General features: G+C 40.9%; 2 protein-coding genes across 6 annotated transcripts in view; one reads left to right on the top strand and one right to left on the bottom strand.

Moving 5' to 3' along the window:
• Window positions 1-16915, top strand: part of LOC109860494 — a 48054-nt gene that overhangs the window by 16527 nt on the left and 14612 nt on the right. The window lies entirely within an intron of this gene.
• The window catches only part of LOC109860459 (semaphorin-5A), a 79984-nt gene that overhangs the window by 55855 nt on the left and 7214 nt on the right, over window positions 1-16915 (bottom strand). The window contains exon 1 of one of the 5 annotated variants that reach the window (XM_020439557.1): window positions 10157-10279. The exons of the other annotated variants lie outside the window; for them this stretch is intronic. The gene's annotated coding sequence lies outside the window, so the exon portion shown is untranslated. Of the gene's footprint in view, window positions 1-10156; window positions 10280-16915 lie in introns of those variants that run through there. 5 annotated transcript variants of the gene reach the window in all.

Genomic DNA, 16915 nt, shown 5'->3' with positions numbered 1-16915 from the left:
TATATATATATATATATATATATATATATATATATGTATGTGTATATATAAATCTTTCTTTATTCATATTAAATTTACATGTTTATAAAAACAAGATCTTCTCTCTTTCTCTTTGCGATTTCTCATGGAAGAGTCGATCTCATATTTGCGAAAGAGAATATTCAAATGTGTACAAGTCGCCAGTCGAAGAATCGAATTCCGCAATCCTTTTCGATAAGCTTGAAGTGTCGTTTTATATAAGAGACAGAGAAACGATGCAAATCTTGAAAAATGCAACTACACGACACTGGCGTTCCTCTTTCCGCATCCCCTTTGTCTTTCGACGTCCGTCATCGTGACGGCTTGCTTTCTCGTCTATGAATAGATAGCGGCATAAAAGAGGACACGAGAGAAATATAGGCGGACCCACGTGGTTAGAGCGACGTTATATGTGCGTGTCTACCTACCTATTCCCGACGCGCGCGCGTACGAAGGAAGGAAGGCCTTTCAATACCTTCTTCTCCACACGTTTATTTACACGGACGTATCAACGGGATTCATCGACGAGTTCCAAATCGATACTCGATAATTCGCTAAACGAAAGCCCACTAGTATATACCGTTGAAGATTTCTCGGAATACGTAGAATATTTAACGATAATGAATATATACACAGAGAGCTCTTTATATCTCTCGCACATTTGTGTGTGTGTGTCTGTGTATGTATATATGTATGACAGTGACAATGAAAGACTAGCACTATTGAATTCATTATAATAATTTCAATATTTATAAGCGTGAAGAAACATGAAAAGGATTTTTCACTTTGCGTATCAAATTTACATTTGCTATAAAATCATTTCGTGTGTATTGAAAGGAGATGAAAAGAGACTACAATAGAATATTCCGCTCTCTCACGTGAGGTCCTCGAATAATTCGTAGAATTCGAACAATCGCGAATAAAATCCGACAAATGCCCGACAAACAGAAAGGAGTCTTAAATCGAGACTCGCTCTTTCCTAATACAAAGGATCCATCTACGGAATTCCGTGTTCCTTTTTTTTTACACACACTTCCTTCCTATGTGTATACGATTTATTCCGGACGACATCGCGGTGGTCTCTGTAGGGCGAGCCTTTTAAAAGAATCGTGCAATAATACACGAACGCTACAGTGGTCCCGAAACATTTAAAGGGAGAGACGCGCGGTCTCTTCGAATATTATTAATATCTCACCCTGCGACGCGCACTTCTTCGCAACTATTCTCATCGAGAAAGAAACAGCATCGCGTTCAATAAAAAAGGGATCTTAACAATCGGATTAACTCCTCAAACAAACACGTCGCGTTACAAGTTTTGCATTATGTTCATACATTGCGGAACATTCTTTTTTCTAATAGATTAAATTATAGTTAAAAATATTGTTAAAATTATAGTTGAAATACAAGATTTCTCTTGCAAAAATACAAAACAAATAAAACTATAAATGAACGTATCGTTTATAGTTTTATTACTTTTTACATATGCTTATATATAATCTCTCTGTCTCGATTTGCACTTTATAAACCGTACGCGAGAGCACGTCTCGTTTTATGAAACGTGACTAGTCTCGATACGTATTTTATTTATTACAATTGATCCTGGCTCTGCTCGATGTCGCGTTTAATCCGCAAGATATCCTTTGGATTTCGAGTATCGAAAGCGCAACAGATAACTCACACGAACGACGGATATATATATAACGCGCGTTAGCTGAGTTCAAAAAACTGAAGAGCATCACCCGATAAGAGCCTTCCGACAGCGCTTCGCAAAGAGATCTGTTCTGTTTCTGTCGATCGAGTGCTTCAATAGCATTCTAAGATGATACGTAGTTAAAAAAAAAAAAAGAAAAATTATTATCCAATACAAATATAAAAAATTGTTCACACCCGCTTTAGAATAAATAAAAATGTTTTTTTTTTTTTTTTTTTTACATTTCAAGTCTCAGTTGAAGTAAAACGTGTTTGCATATATCTTTAATACGTGATAATCCGGGGAAAATTGATTGACCGGAGTATGAGTTACCGGGAACGGATATTAGCGACTTGACAAATTAGAACCTTATCTTTGATACGATCGCGGAAATTAGCTTCGCGCAAAAAGTCTCAAGTTACGTGCAAGTATGTTAGATCGTAAAAGAAGGTAAAACAAGCAGCACACAGCTGTTCTATCTCTAATTTGTTCCGACAGTTTCTTCAAGCGACGTCTCGTCAATGACGGAGAAATCAAACAATTATATAGCACGCCAATTACAGCCGATAAAAGGCAATCAGATTGCTTGACAAAGCGGAAAAACTCATCAGAAGGAATTTAATGCGCAGAGAAAGTTTCTCAACGTTGAAAAAGAAAATTAATCGTCAATGTATACGTGGCAATAACGTCCGATGTAAAAGGAGACGAAGATGCACTCTCTCTCTATATATATACATGTACATGTAATATTGAGAGCCAAATGTGTCGACAGGGACGAAAACTCGCAATCGGTCACAAGAGGAGCTGACAGCCGATTTTGTGGAGCCCAAGTGCGATTGCATTAATGATGTTATACGTACGTGCGCGCGTTAACCGGATGCGCTTTTTTTTGCGCGCCGCAAATCGACGACGGCCGGGTGCTTTCTTTCTCTTTCTCTCTCGAGATCTCTTGAGTCTCTCAACAGTTCGCTGCTCGCGAACGAATTATTCTGCGCGACAGGCCGGCGACGTAATAATAATTACACCGCTCAACCTCGATATAGGATTCTGTCGTTAGAAAAGTTCTTTGCGCCCCGACAATTTGGCGGTGTGACGCACATTAACGTCACCAACACCACTTCTCGCGCGTCACACTCACTTGCTTCAGAAGGGAATTACGAACTGCCGCCCCGCGTCATTTTCGCAGAGGTAATCTCCGGCGCATTATGCGGAATCGTCTCGGTCTTAATTTTAATTAAACGATGCTTAATTTAAGAGTTTAATTTCAACCAGAAGTTCATCAACCGTTTTTAAACGAATTAGATCACTATTTTTATAAGACAAATCTTTGATAACTTCTGCAACTCTGATTAAAAATAATCAACGTCAAAAAAAATCTTTCGTTGATTTATCCGTAAGATGTACGGTTTCTCGGAAGTTGCGTGCGTACCGTCGCCTTCGTTCGAGCGCGGTTCACACAAATCCGTCGTTGTAACATAAGACGCGGTAAGTGGCGGCGACGGTCGATCACGCGGCGATTATGTGGGTGTCCGGTGTCGCGCGCGTCTACGGCGATCGTGGGCATCGGCACGAAATCGGCTTTTATCGCAATGCACGTACACACGAAAGGTTGCCTTTCGCAACGACGAATGAGTGACGAACAAAAGAGGGAGGAGGATAAAGCGAGGAGCTCTCGAGGCGGTGGGTGGCACTGTCCGCGGCTGTACGAACGAGCCGGTTTTCACAATGGCGAAGGAACCTCGCGCGAGGAAAGTCGCGCGCGAACACGTATCGCGCGCCCGATGAGCTGCCGGCTGCTTCTCTCAGAAGCGGAGGCCTCTTCATCGGCGAAAAATATCAACGGCGCATACAAGAGGGAAGAAGAAGAAGAAGAAGAAGAAGAAGAAAAAGAAAAAGAAGAAGAGGGTCGAGGATCTCGAGAGACGGGGAAAATGTGTATACCGGGAGATCCGAGAAGAGACCAGCAACTTGGAGGGGCTGGTTTACACGCGAGACACACGCGAACGTTCGCCCACGCGTTCGCCAACCACGGCGCGGGATGGATATTACAACGATGCTCCACGCAAATCATTGCTTGTGACGCATTTGATGTTACGCAAGATCTCCTTTGTTTTTCGCGCGTGAATACACACGTTCGCTGGTTTTCTGATGAAATAAAATAAAATGTGATATATATCCTATAAAACAAAATCAGAGAGAAAAGTTTTTGAGTAAATTGCTTCTTGCTGTAACGTTGAATTTCAAAAGAAAAAAAATATACAATAAAAATAATTCGTAAAACAAAGACGTAAGTCTATATAGCGGTTTAAGATTCCCAGACGAGATCGCAGCGTTTTAAAAATACGCGCGCGACATTTACCGTTCGGGCGATGCGCTCGTTTTCGCTCCGCGACTGAGATCACCACTTCTCGCAAACACACGCAATAGTATCAAGACGCGCGTCAATGTCAATTAAACGCAAATCGAGAATTTATTTCGTGAATAGGGCGCGATTTCAAATGCGTACGCTGTTTCTTGGCAACGCCAATCTGTCACACGTGAGAGTCCAAGATTGTTACTTGCGGGTGATAAATAGCTGCGGCGTCTAGCGCGACATACATAAATTGTCGGGAAGAAGAGAGGAGAGACGTTCGCGAGAGCGACGGTTCATTTGACTCGCTTCGAGGGGTCGAGGGCCGTTATTTTCAAGACGCGCGTGCGAAGAAAATACTCGCGCGACGAGAAGAACAATGGTTGGAGAGTAATTATTATGGACCGGTAGCTTCTTCGACGAGCGGAAGTGTCGGACGGGGATGTGGCGGATGAAAAGTATCCCCCATCAATACGTGACCGGAAAGATATCCATAGAGCGGAACGTTAGCAAGATGGAAATTAAGTCCTGCGACCGCGGGCACGTACATTGTTAAGCAAATATACCTAATATAAACGCCGTTCAATATGGCCGACACGATTCCGGGATCTTCATGGTCCCGCAACATAACAAGTTGCATCCGTTGTGGAGCCGAGAATCTACTGGATAATCAAGAGGCACGCGCAACAAAGTCGCGCTCGAACGGCACGAGGCACTCTTATACGCGTGCGTCTTATACGCGAAATTCATTCGCGATTGAGAAGTGAAGCGATTTTTATGGGGTAATATTTCGAGAATGACCAAATCCCGATCAATTTCGTTTTAGTCTCAATCGCTTCAGAACAAAACATGAAAAAAAAAGTATTCTTGCGTTTTTAAAAACACGCGACTAAAGTAAAGTCACGTGACTTTAGTCACGTGTTATTTTTTATTTCTCCTTCTATTTTTCGAGTTTGGTTTTTATGCGTTATTTCTGAAACCCCTCATATGTGTAATTTGTAAGACGATTTCATGCTTTGTTTAGAGATAACAGACAAGAATCGTGCGGCGCGTTTTGCGAACGTTATGAAAAATTAAATACAACAAAAATCAACCAAAATTTGTTGCAAGCGTTAAATTTTTTAAGAGCTATTTGAATGTAAATTATTAGCATCGTACGGGATATACATCCCACGGCCGGTCGTTAGTTTTAATATCCCGAGGAAAATAGACTCTAAGAGGACGAGATTTTCAAGCGGTTTCGTAGTTACGCGTGAATACGGACGCGAGCGTGACTGATTCGCCATGACCGATACTTGGGCACGATCGAGACGAACTTTGAAAGAAAAAGAGAAAGAGAGAGAGAGAGAGATGACGGAAACAAGACGACAGTCGACGCGGTATCAAAGGGCCGTGCACGCATGCTTATTATGTAATTGAATGAGCGTCGAGATAAGGGGTGAAAATTATCCCGCTGTCTTTTCTTGCGCCGTGCGGCCGAGAGAAACCCGAGACTCGTGGACGCCGTGGCTTTTATCGTAATCATTTTCCGTGTGTATACACACCGATGTAATCGCAGATTAATTTTCTGTTCTACGATAAAAGCCTCGCGCTGCAAACATAAACAGAGATTATCGCGCGTATATATATACGCAAAAATATATAACAGTTGTGAAAAATGTTTTATATTACTCGACAATAAGTAGTACAGTTTTGTTTTAACCACGATATTCGCGTCTTTCTCGCAGAGAAAAAAGAACGTATATTTTACTTGAAGTATATCGAGATTGATTAAAGGTCGCGGTGAAAGAGCAAATAAAGCAAAAGTATAATGAATCGCTCGATGAATTCGTACATATTGGCGTATTACGACCACCGTCATCGAACAAAGGGCCGACTATAAACCGGCCACGGTTATAAAGCAGTCCTGTCAAGCAGAACGCCAAATTCGCAACCGTGTCCGAAATAACATGAGGAGAAAGAGAAGAAAGGCTGAGAGAGTGCGCGCGCGCGACAACAGGACCAATTTCGATTTTATTTAACGTTTGACGATCACCCGGTTTATCTCGGGCAAAAAAACTTTTGCTTCAATTGTCGTTTTTACTGAAATTTCTACTAGTCTTGCTAATATTGTATTTTATGAAAAAAAGTGTATCGACGAAATAAATCTCCTCTAAATAATAAAATTATTTAGTATTAACAAATTGATTCACTCGCTCTCGTTCGGTAGCTCGATTTATTTTTTTTTTCCGATTCGATATGCAACTATCGCCGAGCGTCGAGTAAAATGTTGCAGACAGATACGCACGTCACAAGGTGGGAACGCGCACGGCGCACAATCTGCGTCGTATAGCGTCGTAAATCTTTGCGATTGTCTAACTTTTCTTGCATTTCTTTTCCTTACTTTACGTTATCTCCGACAAGATGTCCACTCTTAAATCTCTCTCGTAAGCCTCTTTCTCTCCGGTATCTTTCCGGCCGGTTCCACCCGCGGATAAGCCGACAGATAATCAATCTTCGCCGCCACGTACAGCTGATTAAACTTCGCTGAATACTCACTGTGCGTTTGTATCCAACACGCCTGACGACGGCATGTAATTGATTCACGATCGCAATCGTGGAATATTATCCGTGACATAAGTTGTAGAGAAGTACGAACCAATTGCGCTCCGCTTCGACGAGATGTCAATGGACTTTAAATTATTCGCTGATCGAGCTATTAAAAAATTTGGCTCAGCTGTGTCTCGCAGCCTCTTTTATCGATTAACAGCATCGTTCGCACAACTGAACGCGTAACTTCTTTCTTGTGTGCGTGAAGTTTGTATTTAACAACAATTGAGGTCGAGTCAAAGAATAAGTGTTACATATTTTAACTCTCTAATATACTTATATTTTATCAGACAACAGAGTTTGTTCTGTTCTTTTTTCTGTCTTAAAGAAAAAAAAAACACAAAAATTCTATTTTCATGAATTTTTCAGAAAGTTTAGGTGAGAGAATACGTTACGATTTTCGCAATTTTGTTAGCGACTCTAAAATATAACCTGCGTTTATTTTAGAGTCCCGCCACATCTACAACGAAATAATAGATCCCTCTGGCGCTCTCTTGGCGGGGTGTGGCGTTTTGCTCGGCTCGGCCAATGCTTCGTTCGCGTTAACTCGGACGCGATTTATCTTACCCACGGCGAGTAGAAGCTTGAAATATACACCGCGGTACAGCGTGTTGCGGCAAGTTTTATGGGAGCGGAGTCGCCAAACATGGTAACGCGCCGACGACACACCTCTCGGCGCAGAAGCAGCGTCTTTTCCTTCGGCTTGTTCCCGGGTGAAACGCGCCACGTGTCTCTCTACACACCATCGCGGCCTAGTGACGACGCGATATACTTTGCGGAGCTTCCGCGGTTGCTGAAAAACACGCCCCCGTACACGTTTACGCGATTGTAAGGTGACGAGCATCAATTCGTTCCGTGAGAACGGAGGTTCCCTCTGAGACACCACGTGTCTCCGAGTTATTTCCTCCAACTGACCCATGAGGAATGAATGCTATGTAGTAAAGTAGTAAATTGCATGTAGTATATGTAAGCATTTAAGATAAGCACTAAAATATTTTATCGCAAAAAAACATTTAAAAAAACGTTAAATTCTAAGAACACACTTATTCCCGCTCTTATATTACAGTCAATGTCAAAGTTTTTATTACGTGTAAGCTTTTTAATGTATTTTTAAAATGTTTTGTTTCCGAAAACAGAGCAAACAAGTCGAATTTTCGGTGAGATTAAACAACAAAGTACCACACAGAAGCTTATACAAATAGCCGAAAAGACTTTTTAGCCGACGCATTTCACGTCAAAAAGAACGTCAAAATGCTGGCAATTAGTCCTAAGTAAACAAGAGATGAAAGAAGATTTGTATTTTCTCGCAGAGAGACTTATTGATCCGCATTAGTGACGGAAAACTTTTCCGCGGAAGAAAACGACGTTGAGAGAGAAGGTGTAAGAAGCGAAGCGACTCATTGGCGACGTTTGATGGCGATATTTCTGTGCGTGTCTCGCTCGCTATACGGAGGTGAAAATTACAATTGCGCGAGAGAGGGTAAAAAGAGAACGCGCGGAAGCAAGGAACGTCTGATGAAAACGGAATCGTGAAAGAGAACAGCGCAAGACTTGTACCTTCGCGTATTCGTCTCGCGCTTTCGCAGTAATTACTGTTATTAATTTGCGCGCGGCTTAGGAATAAAACGCGTGTAATCGCGGATGGCAAACGACGGCTCGCAATTTACTGCCGCGCGAGAACACGGCGCGCACCTGCGCGCGATCAAGCGGCCACAAGTATCGTGAATATTAAAATGACTCTCTGTGCCCGGCGTGGTTTTGCATAAGAAATCATCGTATAAGCCGCAGGCTGTCAAGTCGGCTGAATGATATCAGGTATTGCCGCGGTTCGGTCGAAGCTTCGCATTGGAATGCGATAAAAATCTGAACGCGCGGAATGTTTGACGATTGACGGAAAACAGGTGGTTGGCGAATCCGCTCGTATGTTTGTCCCTTCCTCCTCGTTGCCATTCTCGTCGATGTGATAACGAGGCTATCTCTCGACGTGACCTCCGCCGCGGAATCTCGCGCGATTGCGCGCGAGGTCCAAGTTTCGATCTCGACCGAACCACGCGAGAGCCACGCGAAGCAACAGAGAATCGACGACCAATAGAATATCGCGACGAGACGTACGACTCTCTTTCGCGATTTCCGCGTATACGTGAAATCTCGCAGCGCGCGATAACGTTCCGCGCGGAAATCGAGCGCTATATAGACGGGGTTAAAGAAATAACGTTTTCTCCATCCTAGCGGATCTAAGTTGGCTTTGCCTGTGTACAACAATCGATATGCACGTAAACTTCGACTTGGTAACTTTAGAAAAATATTTTCAAGTTGTATGTGCGTGTTATATAAGCCGTTACATACAATATACAGTATTTTATCTCCACTTAAAGTTTCCTCGATTCAACAATAATTCATATTCTGCCCCGACAAAAATCTAACGCAGAACGTAATATCGTAATTGCGGTTTTACGTTGCAACATAAAGGAGCAACATTGTGCGAACGAAAATGAAGAAAATGTTTCGTAAAAATTTTTCCAATTTTTTTCCAGAGAAGTTTTTATGAAAAAAATAAAAAATAAAAATTTCTTCAAACAGTAACAGAGAATTTTTTTGTTAAAAAAAATAAAACATTTTTGTAAAAAAAAATTCTCCGAAAGCAATGACAATCCGTGCCACTGATAGTTTGCAATTTCCCAAGCTGCTCGTTGAATATTCGCATCGGTCTAGGAAAGTATTTGCTATCTCTCTTCCCTAGATCTCGATTTTCTCTCGCAAATCCTCCTCCAATCCTCTCGACCGCTCAATCTATCGCGGTCTTTTTACCGGCAGTGATTCATTCGCATGCATGGAATCGCACATCGGAAGGGGATCGTAGCGGGGATCGGCTCGCCACCGCTTCTCGTGTGTGTATATCACCGTAAATAAATTGCGGTCTCTTAGTTAACCGCCGCGGATCCCGACATACGGCCGAGATTGTTTGTGCTAATTAATAACATCGTGCGTTCGCGAGATTGTGCGTGCGCGCGCGGTTTCTTTCTCGTATTTTTTTTTTTTTTTCTGCCGCGCTATCGCTGATGAAACTTCAATCCTCGCTCGTGTACGATTTGCAAATAAAAATAAAAACTCGGCGTCAAAACATCTCACAATTGTAAGAAAAAAAACTCAAATTATTAATCACACGTTAATATAACACGATTGTGAATAACTCAATGTTTTTGAAACTGACATTTTGAAAAAATGTAGTTACGACTAACGGCCGATTTCTTCATACCTCTCGATATATATATATAGCTATCCTCTGGATAAATTCCTCTGAGAACCAATAAGGAGAACCAATTTTGGGAGATATCTTCTAGATAAAGTTATCGAAAACTTATCTAGAAGTGAAAAAATTGGCTGTAAGAGAGATAAGAATAGTGACAAACATCTTACAACATATACACACACAAAATTTCAAAAGTCACAAAATATCTAAAATATCTAATTATAAATAATGAAATAATCACATTTAAAATAATACTCACTGTACAAAAAATCGCAATTTGATATAGATCTTATGTGATCTCTCCACATTCGCTCAACGGTCTTTGCACTTACATACGTACGTCTATCGATATGTCCGTCGGATAACTAACGCGCGTGTGGTTACCGTGAGCATATTGCGAATGTACGCACACATGCTATCGATCGTTATCGGTACACTCGATGTATATACTGAAAAATACGCACGGTGGCAATTGACCGATATCGATAGCGTTACAATCTCGCTCTATTTTTACAACGGGGAGAATTGACGAAGAAAATCCCACGCCTCAATATAAAGCGTGCAAACACTCCCGATGTGCGCACGCATGTGTGTGTATGTGCGCTCTCGCTGAGACGTGCTGACGAATACATATGTATGCATGTATGTATGTACACACACATACACATACGTACGTACGTACAAGCATAAGGCGCAAGGTCGATCTGACCGAAGAGCGCGAAATCCAGATAACAAAAGTGGCGACGCGCCGTCTCGCGCGTACGTTACGCATCGGCGCGGATTCGCGCACCGCGTACAAACACTCTTCGACAATACGAACCTGTCTAGATTTTCTAGCTCATCGAAGCACCGCGTGTACGTACGTACATCGCGAGAAGCGATAATCTCTTCTTACCGCGCGAGACGAGATGCAAACATTGAGAAATGACGCGTTTGCGTGTAAAACAGTCGAACGAATGAGTTAATCGCGAACTTTACGGTGAATCACGATGGCATTTCGTGTCGATAAAATCACTAGGTGTGTTGGAAAATAAATGTTAGCGAAAATTATTATTGAACTATAATATTAAACTCTCTCTTTCTCTCTCTCTCTCCCTCTCTCTTTTTTTATACATATATAAGTGTGTTTTATTACGTAAAAAAATAATAAAATGCTAGAAAACATTAAAAGACATCTATATAACATGAAATAAGAGAAAAAACTTACAGATACACAGCTGTATCGCGTCCTAAGATCACGTAGTTCATTAAAAAAAAAAACTGTGAGATCGACTCATGGTAGAAAATCATGCAATTATGTGGTGTAATGTATACGTGGCAATAACAGCGAGTTAACAATAGAATGATTGATGGCGACAACATATGGCATGTCTGTAGATACCTGCAGTCGGTTTAAACGACTGATACGGAACCCGCAACAGGCACGTTTTGCCAGTAGATCTGTCTTCTGTTATTCGATATGTCACAAAATAGCAAAATAATCACATTACGTGGGGATTGCCCGAGTCGGCTGAGAATGATCGATAGTTCGATGACGTGAGTCTCAGTGATGTGTAATTTCCGCAATGAGAAAACGAAACTACCGACATATGTGTAATACGCAGCGCAATTTAGTTGAAAAATGCTTACGCACATCTGTGCGCGCGCTTAGATCTGTGTGTATTACGTAAAAACACGCTATTATTAAATTTCCGGACTTATCACTTGTCGATACGCCTTTTTTTATATATATATATCTCAATTCTTTACACGTAGCTTGTGGTTTGTTATCCGAGTTTCCAAACAAGTCGATAAATTCGAATTTTTCCAAAGGTCGTTTACACGATTCTATCTAGGAGAAAGATAATCTCGAAAGTCACAGATATACTATCTACATTCTTATCAGAGCCAAGATAACGTAAAAAGATTTATAAAATGTAAACTTGTATTTTAAAACTTTAGAATGCAATTTTAAATTAAAAATTGCTGACTTAAACTCATTTCTATATGTATGTATGTAAATATACATATAGTTTTTGGCATATTAATTATTATAATACCTGTGTGTGCACATCTGTGGGAACAAAATTATATTTCATATTCTTGTGGAGAAAATATTAAATATCTTGTTTGTCGTATCTTTGTCGTGTCTCTGTATTAACGGCGAATCTTTCATAATAAGCTTGTATATTTACGCGACAGTAGAGGTTACAAATATTATCTGTCCTCACCTCTACTATATTCGTTGATTATCAATTACGACTCAACCGACAGATTCGAAATGAAAAACAGAATCGAAGTAAAAGATATAAAGCCGAGAGACGACAGAAGATCAGAATCCGCCGAAAACATAAGACGCCCGAAGATTTTTGGGTGCTCTGACTTAGTAGCCTAGAGTGTATAAGTTTGTTTTTCTTTTATTTATTGCCTTCGTATAATTAAACAGACGTTATAATTATTTATTCAATTAATTATTTATTTATTTATTTATTTAAACCAAACATCATATCCTACACATCTATGTGTGACTTTATTAAATAATATTACGTGGTCAATAAACAGATAAAGTTCTCGATCCAGACTTTAAAAATGACACAAAACTTTTCAGTTTTCTTAGTTTCGCGACGAGCGAAAGAAAAATCCGGGAGCATGTACAACTTCGCGAAAGTCGTTACCTAATCGCTTTAAGTTGTTACACAGTTTCGAGCCGGGGGCGTTAAACGTTTCGTTTGTCCGTAGAGCGCGCGGAAACAGAAAATAACGCACAAAAGAGGTACAAGTTCTTTTCCATATGCTCATTGCCGCGAGCCTATACGCAAGCGGGTTCGGCCGTCAAATAAAGGGCGTATTCATGATCCGGTCCTCCGTGGAAAAAAAGCGTAATAAGCTAACCACTGTTTTCCGAGATCGCAGACCACGCGCGTGTATAACCGGAGAGAGAGATAGAGAGAGCTACAACAAATTAGAATCTCGCGTTTCCCGTCAGAGAGCGAACTCTTGCATTAGGCGTAACGCGGGATGTCTGCCGGGAAAACGTTCTAAAGATAAGCCGGCGATGCGTGCATGTAACACACGAAGCAGATTTGACTCGCGGGCATATCAAGTTGAAACCTGTTCGTACCGACGAACTAATGGGATAATTGCGCGGCTATTTTATTAACTTGTATAATCTATAAGCTTTCTCAAAATGAAAATTCGGGAGCAGAAAAGTCATTGACAAACGTAAGAATATTCAGATTTATGCGAGATGAAAAATTTATCTCTTTTTACGAACGTTTACATCCACACGTCTCAAAACTTCATCATCGTTGAAGCGGAAATATCAAAAACGCGATGCATGACCGCGAGTGTAGATAATGTGATTTTATCAGAGTATCGATACGCGTATTAACGTTTATCTTAGGTAACCAAGATATGTATCCGTTAAAAAAAATATATTCTCTGTTTACATGAATGGTACTGAAAGTACACGGGAGTGTCCTCTGTATCTTCGCGCAAATGAAAGATAATTTTCCAATGCAGCTCACGTATTATTACTATTATTATTATTATTATTATCGTCGTCGTGGTGGAATTAGGCTCGCGCGAAAAAAGTAAAACGGCGTGCGCAATTAATTAAGTTAAACGAAGTCAATGTTGCGAAAATTATTATCGTCGGATTATGCTAATGATTTTGTCTGTCGGGAGGAGCTTGTAGCGCGAGGCCGCGAAAAATGCTGAGATCGCGCTCCGCTGTATTTCTCGCGCGCATAGGCGCAGCAACGCCAAGGCAACTGCCTTGCCGCGGGCGAGAAAGTACGCGTACCGCGTGCTGCATGCAGTATACATTCGCCAAAGTTGCATGTAGCACATTTACGCTATAAGGATATAGCGAGAACGCCACGTTCCATATATACATACACACACACACACACACACACACACATACGGACACAGTGATATATACATGTATGTACGATTCGTTTATTTCAATCGTCACTCCCTTTTCACGCCTGGAACATTAAATATTTTTTTTTCTTACACAATTTGATATTCAATTTCTTTACAGATAACGTTCGTTTTAAATCTCTCGAGTCTATTTACCTCGCGCCATAAAATTTCCACAATTTACGTCCCGACAATATTACGCACCTACGCGCGTTTGACTTCTATATCTACAGTCTCATTACTATTTTCTCTTTGGTGTTTAAAGTTTATATCTCGTATGAAAATGTACGCGCGATATAGACACTTTAACCTTCACACGCATAAATACCTGCCTGAGTCTTTAACGGATGTAATTCCACGACCGCAAAGAATTAAATGACAAAATAATATCCAACCAGATGCGTCGAGTTAAATACGCGCGTAAAGATTATATTTAGCGTTACGTACTGCTACGCGATTGTATCTGACGGATTTTTCCTGTTGTTTTTCGAGTCAAGTTCCTTGTTCGAGCGTTAATAAACGACGTGAGATACGCCAACGATAATACAATGGTGAAAACGTAATAATATGTAATATGAGCGATTCGTAGATTATCGCATTGTTGTTCGTGCGTATAAACGTTTAATGTCACGCACACAATGAGCGATATATTCTCGCGCGAATCAGACAGAAAAGTACGACATGACGAACGGGCGAGCGAAGTTGTTAATTTATGAAACTTTTGTACGGCGCACACAAAGTATTTAGATTTCTTTGGTAAAATCTGTCACGCGCGCGACGTGTTGCTTTATCGAGTAAGATCGCCATGAGCGACCGACGACGATGGCTCAACCTTTTTCACGCATACAAATACACGCGGGTATGCGCGTTTTTCACACGTGGATGAAGGCGCGAATAAACAGTCCTCGTCCACGCGCAGAGCAGAAGAAATTGCTGTATCATACCTGCATTCTACTGCTATTTGTTAAGGTACACATGTAGGAAATCTTCGCGGAGCTTAACCGATTCAAAGACCGCGCAATTATTAATAAACGTGCGGTTTCCTTTCTTTCGCGCTAGTCTCGTGTATTGCGTAACACAACAATTTTATTTTTGTGAAAAAAAAAAAAAACTAAGGCTTAACGCAAAACTAATTACAAAAGATTCTTGCGCAATTAAAAGTCGAGAAAATCGTTACCTTCTCTGTATTTTTTTGAATAAAAAAAATATCTATCTCTATTTTACGATTTCGAACCAACGCCTTTGCTAGATCTCCGGTCGTTCCTGCGGCAAACTGATGCTCCGATTGGTCGTCTTCGAGAGAAGCTCTTGTCGCCGATAACTTAGCAAGGCTGTATATTCCTACGTAGAGCCTTACGCTCGCGTACACACAAGCGCGCATCGGTATGCGTGCGCTGAAGAGGTAGGCCACCACCATATACGGAGCCTTCGTTCGCATCGCAGACCGCAGAGAGAAGAGGCTTGGCAGGCAGCTCTGACCATTGCTCGGGCCAAATGAGAGAAACGCGATGAGGACCGGTACAGGTTCGCCGTGTTCGGTCGTCGTACAACGTTCAGGATGTCCCATATGCGAACGACACATTAGCCTTATACTGACACTACCTCGAGAAAACCAGACTGCGAGAGATTTCCGAATCTCTTATTCATTATAGATTGAACGTGTATTGGAAATTCTAACGTTCCGAATAATATATCGCGCGAATTTTAATAATGCATAAATAAAAGATAAAAATATCGCGAAGAGAAATATTTCAAAAAATACAAAAAAAACATATACAAAAGAAACATAATATGTTTCGAACGTATTACATATGTAATACAAGTAGAATTTCTCTTTCAAGATTTCTAACAAAAATTTCCGTACATTATTTTTATATTAAAATTATTAATTTCCTTTTTTTATATCAATAAAGTTATAGTTATTGCAAGATCGTGAAATGAGCTAATTTGGCATCATTACAATACACGTTAGAAATACTATTCTGCAAACGTATACTGATTAAAACAACCACACAGTAATACTGCAAACTGACACATGAATATACTTTGACAAAAAAAGACAAGAAAGAAGATTAACATTTTGTGTCGGGAATAAAATAAAAGATTTCCCATTTCGTTTCTCTGTGTCTTTTTTTGGCCATCGTTACTCGCGCGTGCGTAGAGATCTCTGCGAGATGGGTACCACATGTGTATCGCACTCGCCGGGATTTCATCGTGGTCTTCCTGTTTTTTCTTTTCTTCCTCTCTCGGTCGTACTCAACTCGCTCGACCTTCGAAAATTTAAATTACCGACTCCCTCTTCACGCGTACACACCCACATGGACATTAGACGCGCTGAAGGATGTGGGTGAAGCCAAAAACTGGTTTCTTCGATCCTTTTCTCTACGTTTTATTTTTTTTTATCTAACCTAACGAGACAAACCACAATCGGGGATGTCATTTTGCTGACGTTCCCTTGCAGCGAATGACGAGGGTATATAAGTCTCTCTACTCGATAAGATGCGAAGAAAAACATTTACGAGAGAGACATTTATATTACTTCGATAAGCTTCAGAAATCAGCCATCTATCTGATATCCACTGACAATGAGTGTACAATGTCGCGAGCGCGCGTACATGTAGTTCGCAAACCCAAAGTTTTCTTCGAAAACAAAATATTTCGCAGATTTTTACCTAATTGAGAATCTCATCGCACATTATTGTTGTGAATAAGATGTGTTTAAGATATTTTGAATCTGTGTTATTTACTGTAACTCGTGTTTTATCAACGTGCATCAAGTTTTAACATACAAACTAATGTATCACCACCGGTTAAGTTGAAGAAATTTGAGACGCCATCTATTTCAGATGTTCAGCATCGAGCGTGAGGTCGGCTGAAAAATTTCCGAAGCTAGTATAAGTTATCGCGGGACAAACGAGCGTTCCGAGACGGAGTTTCGAGTTCCGCATGACTTCTAGAAGAAACGATTTACAAGGGTTCAGATAGAGAACCGAACAACGTGACCGAACAACGACGATTTCAGCGCGTAAATATCAGCCGCGTTCGTCGTGAAACGGTCGTTTTGCGCTCAAAAATCCTTGCCGATAATAGATTCCGATTCGCGCGTTTGTGC

This window comes from Pseudomyrmex gracilis, unplaced genomic scaffold, assembly GCF_002006095.1.
Source record: "Pseudomyrmex gracilis isolate BER0280 unplaced genomic scaffold, ASM200609v1 scaffold_8, whole genome shotgun sequence".
Classification (NCBI taxonomy): Eukaryota; Metazoa; Arthropoda; class Insecta; order Hymenoptera; family Formicidae; genus Pseudomyrmex; species Pseudomyrmex gracilis.
Note: the sequence above shows the minus strand (reverse complement) of the source record. Positions and strands in the feature narration are given on the sequence as shown.